Source organism: Triticum dicoccoides, chromosome 5A (assembly GCF_002162155.2).
Source record: "Triticum dicoccoides isolate Atlit2015 ecotype Zavitan chromosome 5A, WEW_v2.0, whole genome shotgun sequence".
Classification (NCBI taxonomy): domain Eukaryota; kingdom Viridiplantae; phylum Streptophyta; class Magnoliopsida; order Poales; family Poaceae; genus Triticum; species Triticum dicoccoides.
In genome coordinates, this window is record NC_041388.1 from 530,592,231 (window position 1) to 530,603,264 (window position 11,034).

The following is an 11,034-nucleotide window of genomic DNA, read 5'->3' on the forward strand; positions in this document are numbered from 1 at the left end:
CAAGGGTATGAGAGGCCCTCCTTTCCCCACTATATATAGGGAGTCCAAGGTGGGGGGGGGGGCGCCGGCCCTAGGAGATCCAATCTCCTAGGGGGGGTGCGGCCAAGGGAGGAATCCCTCCTCCCCAAGGCACCTAGGAGGTGCCTTCCCCTCCTAGGACTCTTCCTTTAGGGTTTCCCCCACCCTAGGCGCATGGGCCCTAGGGGGAAGTGGCGCCCCAGCCCACTTTGGGCTGGATCCCTTCCCACTTCAGCCCATGGGGCCCTCCGGGATAGGTGGCCCCACCCGGTGGACCCCCGGGACCCTTTCGGTGGTCCCGGTACAATACCGGTGACCCCGAAACTTGTCTCGATGCCCGCAATAGCACTTCCTATATATAATTCTTTACCTCTGGACCATTCCGGAACTCCTCGTGACGTCCGGGATCTCATCTGGGACACCGAACAACATTCGGGTTACTGCATATACATATCCCTACAACCCTAGCGTCACCGAACCTTAAGTGTGTAGACCCTACGGGTTCGGGAGACATGTAGACATGACCGAGATCGCTCTCCGGTCAATAACCAACAGCGGGATCTGGATACCCATGTTGGTTCCCACATGCTCCTCGATGATCTCATCGGATGAACCACGATGTCGAGGATTCAAGCAACCCCGTATATAATTCCCTTTGTCAATCGGTATGTTACTTGCCCGAGATCTGATCGTTGGTATCCCAATACCTCGTTCAATCTCATTACCGGCAAGTCACTTTACTCGTACCGTAATGCATGATCCCGTGACCAGACACTTGGTCACTTTGAGCTCATTATGATGATGCATCACCGAGTGGGCCCAGTGATACCTCTCCGTCATACGGAGTGACAAATCCCAGTCTTGATCCGTGTCAACCCAACAGACACTTTCGGAGATACCCGTAGTATACCTTTATAGTCACCCAGTTACGTTGTGACGTTTGGTATACCCAAAACACTCCTACGGTATCCGGGAGTTACACGATCTCATGGTCTAAGGAAAGGTTACTTGACATTGGAAAACTCTAGCAAACGAACTATACGATCTTATGCTATGTTTAGGATTGGGTCTTGTCCATCACATCATTCTCCTAATGATGTGATCTCATTATCAATGACATCCAATGCCCATAGTCAGGAAACCATGACTATCTGTTGATCAACGAGCTAGTCAACTAGAGGCTTACTAGGGACATGTTGGTGTCTATTATTCACACATGTATTACGATTTCCGGATAACACAATTATAGCATGAATAAAAACAATTATCATGAACAAGGAAATATAATAATAATGCTTTTATTATTGCCTCTAGGGCATATTTCCAACAGTCTCCCACTTGCACTAGAGTCAATAATCTAGTTACATTGTGATGAATCGAACACCCATGGAATTCTGTTGTTGATCATGTTTTGCTCTAGGGAGAGGTTTAGTCAACGGATCTGCTATATTCAGGTCCGTATGTACTTTACAAATATCTACGTCTCCATCTTGAACATTTTCACGAATGGAGTTGAAGCGACGCTTGATGTGCCTTGTCTTCTTGTGAAACCTGGGCTCCTTTGCAAGTGCAATAGCTCCAGTGTTGTCACAAAAGAGTTTGATTGGCCCCGACGCATTGGGTATGACTCCTAGGTCGATGATGAACTCCTTCACCCAAATTGCTTCATGCGCTGCCTCTGAGGCTGCCATGTACTCCGCTTCACATGTAGATCCCGCCATGACGCTCTACTTGCAACTGCACCAGCTTACTGCCCCACCATTTAAAATATACACGTATCCGGTTTGTGACTTAGAGTCATCCAGATCTGTGTCGAAGCTAGCATCGACGTAACCTTTTACGACGAGCTCTTCGTCACCTCCATAAACGAGAAACATTTCCTTAGTCCTTTTCAGGTACTTCAGGATATTCTTGACTGCTGTCCAGTGTTCCTTGCCGGGATTACTTTGGTACCTACCTACCAAACTTACGGCAAGGTTTACATCAGGTCTGGTACACAGCATGGCATACATAATAGAACCTATGGCTGAGGCATAGGGGATGACACTCATCTCTTCTATATCTTCTGCCGTGGTCGGACATTGAGCTGAGCTCAATTTCACACCTTGCAACACAGGCAAGAACCCCTTCTTAGACTGATCCATATTGAACTTCTTCAATATCTTATCAAGGTATGTGCTTTGTGAAAGACCTATGAGGCGTCTTGATCTATCTCTGTAGATCTTGATGTCTAATATATAAGCAGCTTCTCCAAGGTCCTTCATTGAAAAACTCTTATCCAAGTAGGCCTTAATGTTGTCCAAGAGTTCTATATCATTTCCCATCAAAAGTATGTCATCTACATATAATATGAGAAATGCTACAGAGCTCCCACTCACTTTCTTGTAAACACAGGCTTCTCCATAAGTCTGCGTAAACCCAAACGCTTTGATCATCTCATCAAAGCGAATGTTCCAACTCCGAGATGCTTGCACCAGCCCATAAATCGAGCGTTGGAGCTTGCATACCTTGTCAGCATTCTTAGGATCGACAAAACCTTCCGGCTGCATCATATACAATTCTTCCTTAAGGAAACCATTAAGGAATGACGTTTTGACGTCCATTTGCCATATCTCATAATCATAGAATGCGGCAATTGCTAACATGATTCGGACGGACTTTAGCTTCGCTACCGGTGAGAAAGTCTCATCGTAGTCAACCCCTTGAACTTGTCGATAACCCTTAGCGACAAGCCGAGCTTTATAGATGGTCACATTACCATCCGTGTCTGTCTTCTTCTTAAAGATCCATTTATTTTCTATGGCTCGCCGCTCAACGGGCAAGTCAGTCAAAGTCCATACTTCGTTTTCATACATGGATCCTATCTCGGATTTCATGGCTTCTAGCCATTTGTTGGAATCCGGTCCCGCCATCGCTTCTTCATAGTTCGAAGGTTCACCGTTGTCTAACAACATGATTTCCAAGACAGGGTTGCCGTACTACTCTGGTGCGGAACGTGTCCTTCTGGACCTACGAAGTTCAGTAGCAACTTGATCTGAAGTTTCATGATCATCATCATTAACTTCCTCTCTAGTCGGTGCAGGCACCTCAAGAACATTTTCTTGAGTTGCGCCATTTTCCGGTTCAAGAGGTAATACTTCATCAAGTTCTACTTTCCTCCCACTTACTTCTTTCGAGAGAAACTCTTTCTATAGAAAGGATCCATTCTTGGCAACAAAGATCTTGCCTTCGGATCTGAGGTAGAAGGTATACCCAATAGTTTCTTTAGGGTATCCTATGAAGACGCATTTTTCCGACTTGGGTTCGAGCTTTTCAGGTTGAAGTTTCTTGACATAAGCATCGCATCCCCAAACTTTTAGAAACGACAGCTTAGGTTTCTTCCCAAACCATAATTCATACGGTGTCGTCTCAACGGATTTCGACGGAGCCCTATTTAAAGTGAATGCGGCAGTCTCTAAAGCATAGCCCCAAAAAGATAGCGGTAAATCGGCAAGAGACATCATAGATCGCACCATATCTAATAGAGTGTGATTACGACGTTCGGACACACCATTACGCTGAGGTGTTCCAGTCGGCGTCAGTTGTGAAACTATTCCACATTTTCTTAAGTGTGTGCCAAACTCATGACTCAAGTATTCTCCTCCACGATCTGATCGCAGGAACTTGATTTTCCTGTCACCTTGATTCTCAACCTCACTCTGAAATTCCTTGAACTTTTCAAAGGTCTCAGACTTGTGTTTCATTAAGTAGACATACCCATATCTACTCAAGTCATCAGTGAGGGTGAGAACATAACGATAGCCACCACGAGCCTCAACGCTCATTGGACCGCACACATCAGTATGTATGATTTCCAATAAGTTGGTTGCTCGCTCCATTGTTCCTGAGAACGGAGTCTTGGTCATTTTACCCATGAGGCATGGTTCGCACGTGTCAAATGATTCATAATCAAGAGACTCTAAAAGTCCATCAGCATGGAGCTTCTTCATGCGTTTGACACCTATGTGACCAAGGCGGCAGTGCCACAAGTATGTGGGACTATCATTATCAATCTGACATCTTTTGGTATTCACACTATGAATATGTGTAGCATTACGCTCGAGATTCATTAAGAATAAACCATTCACCATCGGAGCATGACCATAAAACATATCTCTCATATAAATAGAACAACCATTATTCTCGGATTTAAATGAGTAGCCATCTCGAATTAAACGAGATCCTGATACAATGTTCATGCTCAAACTTGGCACCAAATAACAATTATTGAGGTTCAAAACTAATCCCGTAGGTAAATGTAGAGGTAGTGTGCCGACGGCGATCACATCGACCTTGGAACCATTCCCGACGCGCATCGTCACCTCGTCCTTCGCCAGTCTCCGCTTATTCCACAGCTCCTGCTTTGAGTTACAAATGTGAGCAACCGCACCGGTATCAAATACCCAGGAGCTACTACGAGTATTGGTAAGGTACACATCAATTACATGTATATCACATATACCTTTTGTTTTGCCGGCCTTCTTGTCCGCTAAGTATTTGGGGCAGTTCCGCTTCCAGTGACCACTCTCCTTGCAATAAAAGCACTCAGTCTCGGGCTTGGGTCCATTCTTTGGCTTCTTCCCGGTAGCTTGCTTGCCGGGCGCGGCAACTCCCTTGCCGTCCTTCTTGAAGGCTTTCTTACCCTTGCCCTTCTTGAACTTAGTGGTTTTATTCACCATCAACACTTGATGTTCCTTTTTGACTTCTACCTCTGCTGATTTCAGCATTGCAAATACTTCAGGAATGGTCTTTTCCATCCCCTGCATATTGAAGTTCATCACAAAGCTCTTGTAGCTCGGTGGAAGCGACTGAAGGATTCTGTCAATGACCGCGTCATCCGGGAGATTAACTCCCAGCTGAGTGAAGCGGTTATGCAACCCAGACATAGTGAGTATGTGCTCACTGACAGAACTGTTTTCCTCCATCTTACAGCTGAAGAACTTGTCGGAGACTTGATATCTCTCGACTCGGGCATGATCTTGGAAAACCATTTTTAGCTCTTCGAACATCTCATATGCTCCATGTCTCTCAAAACGCTTTTGGAGCCCCAGCTCTAAGCTGTAAAGCATGCCGCACTGAACGAGGGAGTAGTCATCGGTACGTGCCTGCCAAGCGTTCATAACGTCTTGTTCTGCAGGGAGAACAGGTGCGTCACCCAGCGGTGCTTGTAGGACATAATCTTTCTTGGCAGCTATGAGGATTATCCTTAGGTTCCGGACCCAGTCCGTGTAGTTGCTGCCATCGTCTTTCAGCTTGGTTTTCTCTAGGAACGCGTTAAAGTTGAGGACTACGTTGGCCATTTGATCTACAAGACATATTGTAAAATATTTAGACTAAGTTCATGATAATTAAGTTCATCTAATCAAATTATTCAATGAACTCCCACTTAGATAGACATCCCTCCTGTAATCTAAGTATAACATGATCCGAGTTAACTAGGCCGTGTCCGATCATCACGTGAGACGGACTAGTCAACATCGGTGAACATCTTCATGTTGATCGTATCTTCTATACGACTCATGCTCGACCTTTCGGTCTTCTGTGTTCTGAGGCCATGTCTGTACATGCTAGGCTCGTCAAGTCAACCTAAGTGTTTGCATGTGTAAATCTGTCTTACACCCGTTGTATGTGAACGTTAGAATCTATCACACCCGATCATCATGTGGTGCTTCGAAACAACAAACTGTCGCAACCGTGCATAGTTAGCGGGAACACTTTCTTGAAATTATTATGAGGGATCATATTATTTACTACCGTCGTTCTAAGTAAACAAGATGCAAAAACATGATAAACATCTCATGCAATCAAATAATAATAGTGACATGATATGGCCAATATCACATAGCTCCTTTGATCTCCATCTTGGGGCTCCATGATCATCTTGTCACCGGCATGACACCATGATCTCCATCATCATGATCTCCATCATCGTGTCTCCATGAAGCTGCTCACCAACTATTACTTCTACTACTATGGCTAACGCGTTTAGCAATAAAGTAAAGTAATTTACATGGCGTTTCTCAATGACACGCAGGTCATACAAAAAATAAAGACAACTCCTATGGCTCCTGCCGGTTGTCATACTCATCGACATGCAAGTCGTGATTCCTATTACAATAGCATGAACATCTCATACATCACATATATATCATTCATCATTCATCACAACTTTGGCCATATCATATCACAAAGCACTTGCTGCAAAAACAAGTTAGACGTCCTCTAATTGTTGTTGCATGTTTTACGTGGCTGAAGTAGGGTTCTAGCAAGAACGTTTTCTTACCTACGTGAAAGCCACAACATGATTTGTCAACTTCTATTTACCCTTCATAAGGACCCTTTTCATCGAATCCGCTCCAACTAAAGTGGGAGAGACAGACACCCGCCAACCACCTTATGCAACTAGTGCATGTTAGTCCATGGAACTGGTCTCACGTAAGCATACGTGTAAGGTTGGTCCGGGCCGCTTCATCCCACAATACCGTTGAAGCAAGATAAGACTAGTAGCGGCAAGAAAGTTGACAACATCAACACCCACAACAAATTGTGTTCTACTCGTGCAAGAGAACTACGCATAGACCTAGCTCATGATGCCACTTTGGGGAACGTTGCAGAAAACAAAAATTTTCCTACGGTTTCACCAAGATCCATCTAGGAGTTCATCTAGCAACGAGTGATCGGATTGAATCTACATATCTTTGTAGATCACGCGCGGAAGCGTTCAAAGAACGGGGATGAGGAAGGCGTACTCGACGTGATCCAAATCACCGGAGATCCTAGCGCCGAACGGACGGCACCTCCGCGTTCAACACATGTATGGTCAGCGTAACGTCTCCTCCTTCTTGATCCAGCAAGGGGAAGGAGAGGTTGAGGAAGATGGCTCCAGCAGCAGCACGACGGCATGGTGGTGATGGAGCTGCAGTACTCCGGCAGGGCTTCGCCAAGCACTATGGAGGAGGAGGAGGTGTTGGAGAGGGAGAGGGAGGCACAAAAGGCAAGGGTATGAGAGGCCCTCCTTTCCCCACTATATATAGGGAGTCCAAGGGGGGGGGGCCCTAGGAGATCCAATCTCCTAGGGGGGGTGCGGCCAAGGGAGGAATCCCTCCTCCCCAAGGCACCTAGGAGGTGCCTTCCCCTCCTAGGACTCTTCCTTTAGGGTTTCCCCCACCCTAGGCGCATGGGCCCTAGGGGGAAGTGGCGCCCCAGCCCACTTTGGGCTGGATCCCTTCCCACTTCAGCCCATGGGGCCCTCCGGGATAGGTGGCCCCACCCGGTGGACCCCCGGGACCCTTTCGGTGGTCCCGGTACAATACCGGTGACCCCGAAACTTGTCCCGATGCCCGCAATAGCACTTCCTATATATAATTCTTTACCTCCGGACCATTCCGGGATCTCATCCGGGACTCCGAACAACATTCGGGTTACTGCATATACATATCCCTACAACCCTAGCGTCATCGAACCTTAAGTGTGTAGACCCTACGGGTTCGGGAGACATGTAGACATGACCGAGATCGCTCTCCGGTAAATAACCAACAACGGGATCTGGATACCCATGTTGGTTCCCACATGCTCCTCGATGATCTCATTGGATGAACCACGATGTCGAGGATTCAAGCAACCCCGTATACAATTCCCTTTGTCAATCGGTATGTTACTTGCCCGAGATCTGATCGTCGGTATCCCAATACCTCGTTCAATCTCGTTACCGGCAAGTCACTTTACTCGTACCCTAATGCATGATCCCGTGACCAGACACTTGGTCACTTTGAGCTCATTATGATGATGCATCACCGAGTGGGCCTAGTGATACCTCTCCGTCATACGGAGTGACAAATCCCAGTCTTGATCCATGTCAACCCAACAGACACTTTCAGAGATACCTGTAGTATACCTTTATAGTCACCCAGTTACGTTGTGACGTTTGGTATACCCAAAGCACTCCTACGGTATCCGGGAGTTACACGATCTCATGGTCTAAGGAAAGGATACTTGACATTGGAAAACTCTAGCAAACGAACTATACGATCTTATGCTATGTTTAGGATTGGGTCTTGTCCATCACATCATTCTCCTAATGATGTGATCTCGTTATCAATGACATCCAATGCCCATAGTCAGGAAACCATGACTATCTGTTGATCAACGAGCTAGTCAACTAGAGGCTTACTAGGGACATGTTGGTGTCTATTATTCACACATGTATTATGATTTCCGGATAACACAATTATAGCATGAATAAAGACAATTATCATGAACAAGGAAATATAATAATAATGCTTTTATTATTGCCTCTAGGGCATATTTCCAACAGCTAGCACCTTACGATCGGGTAGACTGTACCACCTACATCCCCTACATCTGCTAGTCTACCACTATAAGAGTTCGCACAACTTAGTTAACTATGCCAGAGCGCATAATGGCTTGTGGCTGCACACGGAAGTTTCTAGTATGAATAATCTCATGATCCCTTTGAGCCTGGGTGGCGGTCCAAAAGAAAAACAGGCAAGTCCTGGAAACCCCAGGTGCCTCAATCCACCCAGATGTATGTTAGGTTGCCACCTTAGATAAACCATTAATTAAGAATCTCACATCTATCATGGATATCACTCACCCAATCCACGTCTACTAGCATAACATGGCATAATAAGCAAACGTAGAAGTAACTCCCAAAGGTTTGATAATAAACAGGTAATAGGTACTACCTCATCTACTTCCCATCCCACAATTTAATTAGATCCTATTCATGCAATGTGTGAGGATTGATCTAATGCATAAAACTGGGTTGTAGAAAAAGGCATGATCAAAGTGTTACTTGCCTTGCTGATGATCCGCGAAACCTAGAGATTCGAAGTAACAGGCGGCGCACTCCAGGTATTCTATCGCAGACAAACAACAAGCATACAATAAGTACTCATCTAATGCACAGGTAAAACTCAAATAGAAGATCTAACCCGAAAGTTCAACTTAAGAACCCTGGTTTGCAAAAGAATCAAATCGAACGAAGCAAAAGAAATCAAACGGCGAAAGAAAACAACTTTGTTCTAGTAATCTGGATCTAGGGCAAATTTTACAGTAGCAAAAACATGTTTAAGTTGATTATTCGGAAAGCGGGTTTCCAGACAAAACTCCAGGCGCTTGAATCGCCTGATTCCGACAAACGAGCGAAAAGTTATACCAAAACAAAAATCGGATCCGAAATCGCGATCAGAAAATAACCGCAGAAAAATCCAATGAAAAAGAAAAACGACGAACATTTTTTTTAAACAGCACGGAAAACGAGGCGGCGGCGAACCTCGGGCGGCGCGCAACTCCGGCGGCGGCGGCGGTGGCAGCTGGCGGCGGCTAGGGTTAGGGCGGCGGTGGTGGGCTGGCTCGGCTCGGGCCTCGGGCGCGCCTTATAAAGGCCCCGGCCAGGCGGAGTCCTGGCCGAGTACGGCCCAAAGTTTGTTCCGCGTTTTTTTTCTTTTTTTAATAATTCCACTCAGAAGAAAAATAAAAAGAAATACTAAACGGACTCCAAAAATCACGAAATAAATTTTGCCGGGTTTCTAAAATCAAGCCCGATAAAGTGAACATTTATCTGGGCCCAAACTACAACTTTGAAAAACGCACATTTTTCCTAAATTCAAATAAAATACCGAAAAACTCCGAAATAAATCTTATTTGATTTTTTTATTAAATCCTCAATATTTCTATATTTTGGGAAAGTCATTTTATTCCCGCTCTCATATTTTTGTAATAGAAATAATTGATGATAAAATAAATAAAATCAAGTGATCTTGTTTACATAATTTGAGAAAACTCAAATATGTAAATAACGAAATCCCCAACTCTCTCCGTGGGTCCTTGAGTTGCTTAGGATTTTCTAGGATCAAAAGCAAAAGCAAAATAAAATATGATATGCATGATGATCTAATGTATAACATTCCAAATTGAAAATTTGGGATGTTACAAACGTGGTACTAGGAGAGTTGCAAACGGCGTTTTCCCGTGCTACAACCATGGACACAAAAAGCTACATCCAGTAGATAAAAAAGCTTCAACCAGACAACAAAATACAGGAAAAGTTACAACCGTTTGACAAAAAGCGTCAACCCGCAGATGAAAAAGCTTCAACCAGAGATTGACAAATCTTCCTCGACGACGGCCATGGCGTCTCTCTGTGATTTTGCTGCAACCGAATGATAGAGGAAGATTTCACCCAAACGCTGCTCAAAACGAAAAAAGTTTCAATTGTTTACAGAAAAGCTTCCACCATAGAGGGGAAAGCTTCAACCATTGAGAGAAAAGCTACAATCATGTCAATTTTTTGCTACTACCATCTGTCTGTTTTTCTACATCCATTCATGTGGTCAAGACGCTTTTTTACAACAGAGGTGTTGACCGGCGACGACGAGGACGACATTTTTGTTGCAACAGCCTCGGTTTTTGCTACAACAGATGCGGTGACAGATGCTACAACAAGTGGTGACATGCATCGGAGCTGCATCTAGCGGGCTTTTTTTGCTACAACGACATCTGTTTTTTGCTGGACCAACAGATTTCACTACATCCGGTATCGTTTTTTGCTACAACCGACATCGTTTTTTGCTGGAACTAGTCAAGTGTCTAGCTTCCACCAAGGAATAAAATGCTTAAACCTTTTGTGGAAAAGCTTCATCCAGCTAGAGGAAAAGTTTCAAGAGTGGCATGAGAAAAAATCGTCCACCGCGGGAAAAAGCTTCAATGGTGGAAAAAGCTTCAAACGGCAATGAAAAAGCTTCAACCGCCAGGAGAAAAAGCTTCAAGCGATAATGACAAAAAAGTTTCAACCAGGGGAGCCGGCCGAATGACCGGTGGCAACGAGGACGGCGACCGGCGACCGGGGGCGGCAAGGACGGCGACCGGAGGCAACGAGGGCGGCGACCAGGGGCGAGGACGATGACCATGCGGCAACACGGATGGAGATCGGCAAGCGGGGGCAAGGACAGCGAC